Raw genomic sequence first — 14,177 nt, forward strand, 5'->3', positions numbered from 1 at the left:
ATATAATAGAATTCTATGGTAAGGTGCAGCTAACCAGCAGGAAAGCCACAGGTGCTCCATGCTGCACCCAAGGTGCGAGTAAACTGCAGCCTATAAGTGTGAAAGCAGCCTTTGCGTCAGGGCTGGGCTCAACCCTTCCTTCTCAGAGCTGGCCACTCAGCTGTTGGCAAATTGCCAGCTCCTATCTCTCCACAGTTACTCAGCTGTTAATGATATCCTGCTCGTCAGTCCTGCTTATTTAAGCCATTCAATCCAGTGGATCTTTGCCTTCACCTTGGTCAACATCAGAAGACAATCTCCTGCATTCCTGTTTAAAGACTTGCTTTGCTGACATCCCTTCTGGCTCCAGATCCTGCTTGCTGTTCCACTACATTGATCCCTGACTTCTGGCTTGGCTGACCATCCGTTCTGGTGACTGAACTTTGGCTATATTTTGACTACGTTTGTTCTTTTTACTTTTATTATTAATAAAGTGTGGTTTAACTGTGCTTCTGTCTCAGTCTGATTTAATGGTTTCTGACACTTTGGCCCCTTTGACTTAATTGGGTCCATCTGTGTGTTTTTCAGGTGGACCCAATTGGACCCTCCATTCACCTCTATGGTGGACTTGTGTCCGTTTACACCTGCCTACCTCCAATCCGATCTGCTAAAAAAAAAAAAAAACAGAACGGGATTCGTTCCTTTCCGTCTGGGTGGATCGGAGGGCCCATAGAGTAGAGTGGGCTGTGTCCGCTCTGCATGTGCAGAGCGGACACAGACCTACCATCCGCTCGCTGTGCTCATTGTGGCCCACGACTGCTTACCAAGCCGCTAAACGAGGGGCAATGCCGTGACAAAGTAAGGTGCCCACACAACAATCTCTGAAATAATTCCCACCTATCCAGACAGGAAAGTTCCTAAAAATATAGTTATAGTTCAGAGGAAAAATCATCTTAAGAATGTTTACACAACCCATAAGCTTTAAAAGGTAGAGAGAACCATGTGGTGCACTTTTTCTTTAATTGCTTAAGAATGGGGTAAAGATTAAGATTATAGAAGCTTCTCAGGTCCTTTGTGACCATGATTCCCAAATATTTGAAGTCATCTGCCCACAAGAACAGGGATCCAGTCGCAGATTCCCGGGCACCGAAGTCAAGCGGAAAAAGTACTGACATTTAATCCGGATACCCGAATATCTTCCTAAAGATGGCAAGGGAAGCCCGTAAGGAGGAGTGGAATGTGGAATCATGCAGTGGAATGTGGAATCATGCAAATAGTCCCTGCTCCAAGGGAAAGGATTCTGATAATTTGTCATTCGTCTGCACCTTAATTCGAGGGGCACAATACAGAATACCTAATCATTTGAGATATCGAGGCCCAAAGCCAAATCTACGCAGCACCTCCCAGAGAAAGACCCATTCGACTGAGTCAAAGGCATTCTCAGCATCTAAAGAAGACACAACTCTCGATCCAGAGTTCTCATGTTCGGTAGCCAAATTTAGAAACAAGCGATGAATATGATGTCAGTACCCTTTCCCGGCATAAATCCGGTCTGATCTACATGTGTAAGATCTTTGATTACTTTAGAAAGTCATAAGGTCAGTATTTTAGCCAATAATTTGGCGTCCACATTAAGTAGGGATATGGGCCTGAGAAAGATTACTTTTTGAAGAGCTAGTTACAAGTCACTGGTAGGAAAAGATGATACAACTTTCTTGCATTGTTCTTGTTCTCAAATTTGAAGTTTAACTGTAAGACCAAAGGAACCAAAACACAGCTTACTGAACTGAAAATAACCTCAGCAAAGTATTCTAGATCTCTAGTGACCCCTAGTAGACAGAAAATGTTTTGCAGATGGCAATTAATTTGTGAAGTAATACGGAAGAAATGTATAAGAAAAGGCTTAGTTATAAAGCGAAAAATTGTTTATTGGCTAATATTGCATGGCTTACGTCAATAGATTTTTAGGTATCAGATGATTTTTTTTTTTTTTTATGTGATATTCAAGTCAAGTCAAAATGTGAAGTCAAGGCAAAATATAAACAAACAGACACAACTTCCACTTTAAAAAAGAAAAAAAAAACATTCCTATACCCATGCTGTGTATTTGTTTCTAGAAAAGTAGCATGCACTCATCATATGGTAACAAATCAGATGCTTGCTCCTCACTTCCCACTTCAGTTATTGGTGCCATCACAAGGGAGTATAAACTTGTAGACATTGGTAATTAATGTAATTAATTGTTTGGCCAAACAATTCAAATGGGCAGCCCCTCTGCTCCTTTTAAAATTATCATCCAATGGTATGGGTTGGGTTAAAGGGGACCTTTAATGTAGAAGGTGTGCCAAAATAGCAAGCAGAAGGCAAAGGACTAGTCACCAATATTTCCTTTAAGCTTCCAGCAGCTGATCTTTTTTCTTATCTTCCCAATCCTTGTTCCTGTGTCTCCGTGTGAGGCCCTTGCCTCTTCATATCAGAGCACCTTCCTGATGTTTGTTGATCTGATAAATGATGAATTAGTGTTTAAAAAGCTGCAGGAGTGATGGGTAAAGCACAGATCAATTAAATGAATGAAGCAGATTCAGGAAGATGCATGCAGTACAAGTCCTCTGGTACAGCTTTCTTTTCAGCAAGGAGAACAGTGAGCAGCACAGTAATGACATCATCATATCCTACTTTAATTCTCATGAGACTAGCAGCTAGAGGTAACAGTGCTTTACACAGCTATAAGGCCCAAGGCACAGGAGTGCCTAGGCACAGTCACATGTCAGTAAGCACACTGTTATTTTTCAGGAGAAATAAAAGAAAAAAAAAACTTTTAGGGGTACTGTTTGGCAAAATGAACACTTCTATACATTCACTATAAGATAGCAAATTGAGTTTTGAGCTCAGATTCACTTTATGTGGAAGGGCTAGATATAGACTACCTGTGCCAGGTGCAATACTTTTAAAAATACAGGACAGAAGAAAGACAGCCATGGGGTGTCTAGATCTGAGACTGAATGTAATTGAGATGAATCAGTAAAGAAGATGAGAATAAGTATAAAAGGAAGGGGAAAAAAAAGAGAGATCTAGAAGTAAAATTAAATCTAGCTGAATATTGAATAGATTACATTGTGGAAAAGGCAGAAAGAATGTAAAAAATGTACAGGGAATAGAAAGAAAATAGAGGGTGGAGAAGGAAATATAGGAAAGGAATGACAGGTACACGCTAGTGATTAGGGGACAAGAGATAAAAAAAAATTCTGAAAATGGCAAAATGCATGTACCTTCTCCCCCCCCAAGGTCCAACTCACCTTGCCAGGTGGATTTATAAATGTATTAAATGTTCCAATTGTAAGAAAAGGGAATGTCCCACATCCAGCAAAACCCAGCAGTTTCTGTAGTAAATGCAGCCTCAGCCCAGACTCTGTCCAGGCCATGCTTCCCCTTGCGTTTCATCCCAACCACGGGGCTTAGTCATGCCAGTGACTCTGGTCTGAGGCTGCTTTTACTACAGGAACTGCCGTGTTATGTTAGATGTGCGGCACCTGGGACATTCCTGTTTCTTATTCTTGCATCTACTGAGTCAAGGCAAGCTCTGTCCCAGCCTGCACTCTCAGCGTGAGTTACCAGACCTGAACAGACAGGAGCCTGGAGCTGCACCCGTGGTCTTTGGTGTGGGTGTGCAGTGAATGGTTCCAATTGGTTTTGAAATTGTCATTTAAAATGATGGAGGGGGGGTGGCAAAGCTGCTACCTTTCCTGGGGCCCATTTGATTTCAGGTTGGCTCTGAGGTATAAGGTTCCTTTTCCCACATTGCATTGGGGATGTTTTTGTAGGCCTTGGATCTTGAACATAAATTCTACTGAAAACAAACATACAATATACTTATAGCTTGATAGTCCTTCTCTACTTATATTTATCCTTCCCTGTGCTCCTCTTCCACCTCGGTTGCCCACTGGAATCTCAAAACTAATTCCTGTATATGGCCCAGGCCAGTCCATGTACACAAAGCTAGGTACAACCTCCTTGCCCCCATATAACGGTGTTGTGACCTGACTTTTTACAACTCATGGGGAGAAAGTCATATAGTCCCCTATACATATCTCAAAAGTGGAGGGTAGGCAAAGGGTAATATCAGCAGAATAAGGGACTATCAAGCAAACCTGAACAGGCACTATGCTTGAAGAGTTTACAAATTTTATATCCCTTAAAAAAATTGTAGAGTACAAGTACGTACATCCAATAATGGAACCCAAAGAGTCCGCTCTCAGGGGAAAATCAGGCCTCCTCATTTTATGAAAAAGGTAACTCTAAAATACACAATTTTGGAAAAGATATATTTATAAAATGTCATAGCAAGTTTTAAAGTGCTTCTTCTGATTGGCTTTTATCAGAAAGAAAAGCATTAAACCCAATAGTGTACAGCGATTTTTGTGAAAATGCCAACTTCTGCCAACTTTAAACCTGCCATTTCTTTCAATTTCCTGCTATGTACCACAAGCAACAAAATATCGGCTTCAACAAGAAAGCTGCATTATCCAACCCAATCCTACCTACAACAGATGGCATTTCAATGAATTCTCCTCTGAGTAATAATTTGTAGCAGCTTCACCTCATTTTCCAGCAATTGCTCAGTAGCTGAAATACACAAAACCACACACTCTATATAACCTTTATGTTTCGCTGCATTAGTTGCCAAGCAACCTATTTGAAGAAAGTCTTTTGTTCATTCTTGTGAATATTTAGAGTCTAAATGTAAAATTTAATAACAGTTTAGTTCTTGCATTATGTTTGCTTCAATCGTTTTATGCAAAGAAAAAAATAGGTATTTGCACTTACAGGAGGTGGGCAAAAAAGTACGGCACCTTATGATTAATATGAAGATCCCATTAAGGAGTAGGGACACTCCTCTGAAACTTGGGATGTTACGTTTTTGTTTTGTTTTTTTGTGATGGTTCAATGCTGAGATGTCTTTGAATTGTTCAATTTCCATCTCTCCTTGTTTGTTTATTTCCAAATGCCAGCCATGTTGAAGTTTGCCCACCCTTGGGATATGCTGGTCCACTTGGTACATTCAGTAATCAAGTTGTTATTTTTATGATAAACATGTAATGTTTGGCCTTTTTTAGGACTGTGTTTGTTTCCTCACGGTGATTTAAGAGCCCTTTCACACCGGGCCGCCCATAGCGTCGGCTGTAAAACGCCGCTATTTTTAGAGGCGTTTTACCGTCGGATTAGAGGCGCATTTCTGCTAAAAGTGCCCCCGCTAGCGGCCGAGAAAGGGTTAAAACCACCCTCAAAGCGCCGCAATAGCGGCGTTTTGCCGGCGGTATCCCAGCGCTGCCCCATTGATTTCAATGGGGAGCAGCGGTGGAGGAGAGGTAGACACACCGCTCCTTCACCGCTCGAAAGGAGCTGCTGGCAGGACTTTTTTTCCCGTCCTGCCAGCGCAGCGCTCCGGTGTGAAAGCCCTTGGGCTTTCACACTGGAGACAATGCTGCAGCGGGTTGAGGGCGGGTTGCAGGCGCTATTTTTAACGCTATAGCGCCTGCAAAGCGCCCTCGGTGTGAAAGGGGTCTAAAAGAAAATGCACCAAGGTGATCAATGACATGCCCCTATTATCATTTAAATCAGTGGTCTCCAAACTGCGGCCCGGGGGCCGGATGTGGCCCTTTGCTTGCTTTTATCTGGCCCTTGGGGCAATATTCCCCCCACTGTCAGCAACAGTGCGGCATAGTTCCTGCTACTGATACCGACAATGGGACACTATTCCTCCCATTGATAGCATTGATGTGCCATTATTCCTCCCAGTGATACCAAAGATAGGGAACTATTACTCCCACTGACAACAATGATGGAGCACTATTCTTCCCATTGTTACCAATGATGGGGTGCTATTACTTGTACTGACACCTACGATGTAGCGCTATTCCTCCCATTGATACCAACGATAGGACACTATTCCTCCCACTGATACCAATGATGAGGCACTATTCCTCCCACTGATACCAATGATGAGGCACTATTACTCCCATTGATACCAATGATGGGGCACTATTACTCCCATTAATACCAATGATGGGGCACTATTACTTCCACTGATATCAATAAAGAGGCACTATTCCTCCCACTGATAACAATGATGAGGCACTATTACTCCCATGGATACAAACGATGGGGCACTATTACTCCCATGGATACAAACGATGGGGAACTATTACTCCCATGGATACAAACGATGGGGTACTTACTCTCATGGATACAAAGTCCGGCTTCCCTAAAGTTGGAAGAACAATAGACTGGCCCTTTAGTTAGAAAGTTTGGAGACACCTCCTTAAATTTTAAATAAAGACCAACTCAAACTTAGGGATATTTTAAAAAAAATTAAGCCCAGGTCAAATGAAAACTAAAAAGCTGCTCTTGCTACAATATTTACCCAGTGCTGTACCCCACAGAATAATAGTACACGTTCCTTCAGTAGAAAAGAGGAAGGTTTCACATCACAGTGAGCCAACATTAAAACCCAAGTTGAGGTTTTCATGTAGTACCCACGTCACTCTTAGACAGCTAATGGTGTAAAACATACCCAGTAGGGATTTGTATAGTGATAAATAATTTTTCATAAACCGCTGGTGTTACATAAATACCAGTTCTCAGATGCATGATGGATTTTCCTGCTGCTTGTGCCTATTGTATAAGAAAACTGGAAACTGTGCAGAGTGCACAAATCAAAAGCAGCTGCAACCACTAATAGAAGATATCCTTTCTATTAATTATCTGTAAAACAAAGTGTTGCTCTAAAAACCAAAGTGTATATCAATTCATCATAAATCATCAAAACATTAATACAAAGTGTAAAAAAACACACAGTAAGCATTGATAAAAAGTGAGGAACATTGAAAAATGCCCATAAAGAATCCCAGAACCAAGAGAAGTCCCGTAATAAACATGCATCAATCTAGAATCTTCATGATTTCCAAAAGTGTGCCAACAGCATCCACCAACACCCAGAACATGGTAAAGGAGGGAGCTTACCAGACCACAGTGACCCCCTTATGCAGAGCGTTCAACAGAGCTCAAGGATATATTAATCAGTGGCTGTGACAGCTCTTTCTCAAGGCAAACATCTAAACCCAGCACTGAGTAGCCTCCTCCAGCTTGTTAATGGCTCAAATCCATGTGAAAACAAAGAAATAAACACTTTGCATTGTGTAGTAAGTTGAAATCCAAATGTATTGTATTAAAATCACACTTGCATGAATAGATGTACAATGATTTATGATAAATTGATATGGAATAGGTTTTTAGCGCAACACTTTGTTTTATTGTGCCTATTGTAGTTAATAGGACTTGCTATGCAATAGCGCAGCTAAACACTGTGCTCCCCTACCCAGAGCTTAAAGTCGAACTGTATCCAGCCAATTTTTGTAGTCTTGGTTAGAGTAGGGAAAAAATTCTAGTCAAATTTTTTTTTTTATCTGTGATTCTTTGGCCTTTAGGCCTGTAGAAATTCGTTCAGCAATTGTCGTTTTCAGAATGTTCGTTCAATTATCCAAGAGTTAAAGGGAATGATTTGACAATCAGATTCGTCCAGACCGAGTGAAAAAAAAAAAAAGGATTGAAATTTTTTCTTGAACCTAATGGATAGGAACAAATTTCTAGTTAGGATTTTTCTCGCCCAAGAGCCAATTTAACTAGCTAGTCATATGTGCATGCACTTGCCAAAGATAATCCGGAAATAGAACATTATTTAGTAAGAAAGGTCATCCATACCTTTATACCATTAATTTGGAGACGCAGACATGATACTCGAGCGAAAGGTCATTTGAAATTAGCGGAGTCCATGAAGGGCCCATTAAATGGTCGGATGAGCAATTTTTATACTTTCTCTTCCGAACGTTTAAATGAAATCCTGCAGGTGTATCGGCAGCTCACTTCCTGTCCCTGAGACACCCATACAAGAAAAGGGTAGGAGGGGTACAGTTGTCATTAAGACAGGAAAGCATAGATGGCAATAAACAATTTTTGCTGCCTCGTTCATATAAAGAACTTCAAAAGGGCCTAAATTGGTCTACCAATATCAAAGAAGATACATCAGTCCTCTCAGCTCTGTTGGGACTGAAGATCTAGCTTGACCAGTCATGAAGTTCTTCTCATCCGAACATTCAAATGAAATTCTACAGATGTAAGGGCAGCTCACTTCCTGTCCCTGATACAAGAAAGGGGTTGGAGTGGGTACAGTTGTCACCAAGACAAGAAAGTATAGACAGTAATAAAAACAATGCCAGAAGTTCTAATCCTTCCTCACTGTCAAAAACATGTATTTTATGTGTGCCTGTTGGAGACATTTCATATCACTTCCTGATGTGAAGTGAGGGAGAAGCTCGACAGTATTGACAAAGATGCCAATGAAAACAGAGTTTCTAACCCTTTCCCGCTATAATTATGTTTCTACATTAGGACCAGCATGCAGGTCAAAGCACCAACAACAGGTCAGGGCAGTGTTCAATGTGTTGCTTCATCAGCAACTGTGGAATCTATATGCTAAATTATGTATGCTGGACCCAATATAAAACAAACCAAACACCCAACCCAAAGATGTACCCATGGACAATAGGGGAAACACAAATAAACCCCAGGGTTGGTCAATACCGGCAAGATCTTATGCTCATTGTGATTAAAAATACTGTATATGTGTTAGAGACAAGGGGACCTATTAAAGTCTGCGGTATCCTGATGAACAGATAATCATAGAAGATATACAACAGTATCCCAAAGATTTTTACTAGTTGCTTGGCCCTTATATAAAGGCACTAATATGTCTGTATATTTATATATATACATATATACATAGAGATAGATATATATATATATATATATATATATATATATATATATATATATATATATACTGTATATAGTATCTCACAAAAGTGAGAGCACCCCTCACATTTTTGTAAATATTTTATTATATCTTTTCATGTGACAACACTGAAGAAATGGCACTTTGCTACAATGTAAAGTAGTGAGTGTACAGCTTGTATAACAGTGTAAATTTACTGACCCCTCAAAATAACTCAACACACAGCCATTAATGTCTAAACCGCTGGCAACAAAAGTGAGTACACCCCTAAGTGAAAATGTCCAAATTGGGCCCAAAGTGTCAATATTTTGTGTGGTCACCATTATTTTCCAGCACTGCCTTAACCCTCTTGGGCATGGAGTTCACTAGAGCTTCACAGGTTGCCACTGAAGTCCTCTTCCACTCCTCCATGATGACATCACAAAGCTGGTGGATGTTAGAGACCTTGCGCTCCTCCACCTTCCATTTGAGGATGCCTCACAGATACTCAATAGGGTTTAGGTCTGGAGACATGCTTGGCCAGTCCATCATCTTTACCCTCAGCTTCTTTAGCAAGGCAGTGGTGGTCTTGGAGGTGTGTTTGGGGTCGTTATCATGTTGGAATACTGCCCTGCGGCCCAGTCTCCAAAGCGAGGGGATCATGCTCTGCTTCTATTTGTCACAGAACATGTTGGCATTAATGGTTCCCTCAATGAACTGTAGCTCCCCAGTGCCGGCAGCACTCATGCAGCCCCAGACCATGACACTCCCACCGCCATGCTTGACTGTAGGTGTAGCGATGTAATTGCCGCTAGTAACAAACAATCCACCAATTCACCCCGCTGCTAGACTTCATACATCACTTTCAGAGACAATGAACAGTCTTTTGCTCGTTTTATTTTTGTTGTTTTATTGGGGGGTACAACTTGGATAGGGAATAGGGATATGGGATGCCCATAGAATCTATAATTGCCATCATATTTTAAGATTTAAGCACAACAGCACTTAGAGCCAGAAGATTGGATGTGCATTTATACTGAGTATGAATCTCCTCCTGCATCTCCATGCAGACTGTCTTACCTGACCAGTCAGGAATTCCTCCTATCCCCAAAGCTCTACATTCAGAAATTATAATGGGTATGGTGAGGAGGCTTCTTTCCCAGTCGATGCCTCTGCAGCAAAGTCCCGGGCCCCTCGAGGCCTAATGGTTACCTCCAGAGTTAGGGACAGCTGACATCCTTCCGTATAGAGTGGGTTACAAGGCATGGTGGGTGTAATGCAAGATGAAATGGTGGGTGCCAGACACTTTTTGAATGCAAAGAGATTTATTGTCTCTTAAACAGAACTGTGGGAGTGAGGGTTAGGGCCAGGGCCCCCTTAGATAGATGCAAAGATAATTGGCAGACTCCGAGACTTCTATAGGAAGACAGCTATACAGTTGAAGGCCTCCAGCCTAACTGACAATTGCGCGGTCGTGCGACGTGACATCCAAACAAAACTGACGTCCTTTTTTTCCCCACAAATAGAGCTTTCTTTTGGTGGTATTTGATCACCTCTGCGGTTTTATTCTTTGCACTATAAACAAAAAAATTGCGACAATTTTGAAAAAAACGCATTATTTTTTACTTTTTGCTATAATAAATATCCCCCAAAAATATATAACAAAACATTTTTTTCCCCTCAGTTTAGGCTAATATGTATTCTTCTACATATTTTTGGTTAAAAAAATCGCAATAATTATCAACAATCGTATATTGATTGGTTTGCAGAAAAGTCCTAACGTCTACAAAATAGGAGATAGATTTATAGCATTTTGATTATTATTTTTTTTTTACTAGTAATGACGTTGATCTGTGATTTTTATCATGATTGTGACATTATGGCAGAAACATCGGACAATTTTGACACATTTTTGGGACAATTGACATTAATACAGCGATCAATGCTATAAAAATGCACTGATTACTGTAAAAATGTCACTGGCAGTGTAGGGATTTAACACTAGGGGGCGATCAAGTTAATTGTGTTCCCTAGTGTGTGTTCTAACTGAAGGGGGGAGGGTAGATGACAGATCGCTATTCATACGACGATCTGTCGCTTCTCCCCTCAGAGAACCGGGATCTCTGTGTGTGTTTACTACATATTTACTGGCCCCTTCCCCTGCAATCTATCCTGAAACATCCGCTGCAGCAGCCAAGAGAGAGAAGAGGAAGGAATATTGTTGCCACCTTTTCCTTAAGCCAAACCTGAACACTTTAGTGGCCTGGGACACCTTTGGGTGCCCCAAAGAGAATAGTAATGCGGTGCGCTTAGTGTGCTGCAGTGAACAGTGGGTGTGGCTAAATTGCTCTTGCTGACATCATTGCCCTGCCCTCGGTGATGCCGAACCTGCCTCCAGACAGCTGCCCACAGCTCCCGGACAGCAACAGGTTTGTATGTGACTATCTTTGTTACTTGAGGAGCCACAGCCCAGTCTGAATAATGTGTCTGGGTTTCAGTCCGCCTGAAACCCAAACACATGATTCAAAACTCGGACTGTCCAGGTGAATCCTGGACAGGTGGCAACCCTAGGAGGGAAGACAGCAGCACTGTGGAACAGGGGATAAACCCGGGCAGTAGGGGGAATCAGCAACACATGTCCTGATTAGGGTGTGCCCAGGCACACACCCGACACATGTAACTCCATGTGTTATTATATGTGAACAGCTGTGCCTGCTGTCTCCTGTCATTACGTTGTACAGCTGATCGGTTACCACTGTCCACAGCCACCCCTGAATCGAGCTGCAGGAATATGCTGGGCTCTTGCCACAGTCACTAATCACAGTTGTAAATGAGGTCTAAGCATTTCTATGTTATTTAAAACAAAAATAAAAAAGTTTTGACTTCAATCTGCTCACATAATTTGTAATAAATTCTTTTTTGCCATTCTGAAGCTTCCCTTCAACCACTTTGCATATTATTTTATATATACTGTGATTCTGTATTTGCCAAATATGCTGCAGAAATCTCCCTCCACTGAGTTTGGCTGCAGCCATTTTAACTGTGGTCAGCTGAAGCTGCTTCCTGGTCACTTCCTGGATTTACACCAGCAGCAGCAGCTTTCATTGGCCCTCTTATGACTCATCCCCCCCTCCCTTCCTGGCAAACTCTTACAAGAGTAAGGCTGGGTTCACACTGGAGAACGCTCTGGCTCACAGCAGGGGTCTGGTGCGTCTCCATTCACCATTTCAGGTCTGATTTCAGCCCAGATTTCTGGTCGAATTCTGGCCTGAAACGGAGCAAAAGACGCACAGGATTCTGGTGCGATTCGCTCCGGAGATGTGTGAACCTCCCGGCTCCATAGAGAGCTGGTGTTCTGTTGAGAAGTGCCCGCTATTGAGAAGTGCCCGGAACGAAAGGCGCATGCGCTGTACGGAACAGCACAACAGCTAAATTTTACGATCAGCTGTTGAGACGACGCCTGCGCACAGTAGCCGACAGAATAATCTTTTTCTGTCAGATTGTACCCCGCGCTCCCGTGGCGAGGGGCGGATTTCTACTTCTACTTGTTGTGGGCGGATTTATAAATGATGGGCAGTGCTGTAAAACAAAACTTTTTTATGCTATTCTTTCTGGACGCTTTCGGGGCGTGTTTAGCCAACTGATGGGCAGGTTTGCTGGCCGTATTTAGCATAAAAACTGTAGTTTTGCAGCCCTGGGCATCTTTAAAAAATGCCGCCGCCAACTGCCCATCATTTATAAATCCGCCCCTCACCGACATGAACTCTCCACGGGAGCGCGGGGCACAATCTGACAGAAAAAGATTATTTTGTCAGCTATTGTGTGCAGGTGCTGTCCCAACAGCTGATCGTAAAATCAGCTGTTGTGCTGTTCCGTACGGCGTGTGTGTTGCGCATGCACTGTTCATCCCGGGCACTTTTTGATAGCAGGCATTTCTTGACACAGCACCAGTCACAATCTCCTGCTGTGCAAATTGGATGCGGGGAAACCCTTATTCAGTTCGCAATAGTGTGCACCCAGCCTAAGAGAGGGAGAGAGAGCTGTGTATGATGTCATAAGCCTAGGCTAAGGACCAGACAAGAAACAGGAAGTGGGCTGTATAAGGTATTTACTGGCAGAAAAAAAAAATGCTTTACTATCCGAAGTTAAAACAACAAGAGCAGAAGATTTAATAGATGGAAAGTTGAAAAAATGACTGAAGTTCCACTTTAACTCCTTCAGATCCGCGCTATAGCCGAATGACGCCTACAGAGCGGATCTACTTTTCTGGGAGGCTGTCAATTGATGTCCTCCCCTTTGCACGCTCCCCCTGTGCGCTGTGATCACAGAGTCAATGAGACTCGGGTGTTCATAGATCGGAGTAAGGGGCCGATCCCAACCCCCTACCACGTGATCAGCTGTCAGCCAATGACAGCTGATCACCTGATGTAAACAGAAGATCGGTAATCGGGTTCTTTTTTTCCTCGCGCTGACAACGTGAGGAGAAAAAAAAGCCGATCGCCGGCTTCAGTGCAAAGGACATCGGTCCCGAAGAGGAAGAGGTGAAGCCGCCTCATCTGTGCCCACCAATACTGTCATCCAGTGCCACTTGCCAGTGCCCACACAGTGCCACGAATCAGTGCATAAGTGCCAGCAATCAGTGCCACCTATCAATGCCCACCAGTGGTGCCAATTAGTGCCACCTAGCAGTGCTGATCAGTGCCCACCAATGCCACCTAACAGTGTCACCTCATCAGTGCCCATCAAAGCAGCCTATCGGTGGCCATCAATGCAGCCTCATCAGCACACATCAATGAAGGAGAAAAATTATCTGTTTGCAAAATTTATTAACAAAATAATATAAAACGGTTTTGTATTTTTTTTTTTTTAATCGGTCTTTTTTAAAACCACCAAAAGAAAACTCTGTTTGATGGGAAAAATGATAAAAATATAATTTGGGCACAGTGTTGTATTGAATTGTCGTTCAAAGAGTGACAGCGCTGAAAGCTGAAAATTGGTCTGGGCAGGAGGGGGGTTTAGGTGTCCAGTAAGCAAGAGGTTAAAGTTAAACACTTTACTGATAAAAGGAGGATTGTGATTGGTCAGCACAAGCTGTAGCAGTGATCGCCCTCTTTAGGATGACAGTTGTCTGGTTATCTATGACCGCAATACCATCTCAGTAACTGGCCTGGAACAAGCCTGCAGCTTACAAGTATTCCAGGTCAGTGACTGAGAACCCACCGCTACCATTGCATGGACATGCTGGCCACACAACTCTCATACACACACATTCAATGGCTGCCTCCATTCCTTCCCCTCATCACACACTTCCGGGAATCCCCTTAGGTGAGCTGTCATTGGTTATCCCGCCATCACACACGCATGTGATTGG

Source organism: Aquarana catesbeiana, linkage group LG07 (genome assembly GCF_042186555.1).
Source record: "Aquarana catesbeiana isolate 2022-GZ linkage group LG07, ASM4218655v1, whole genome shotgun sequence".
Lineage (NCBI taxonomy): Eukaryota > Metazoa > Chordata > Amphibia > Anura > Ranidae > Aquarana > Aquarana catesbeiana.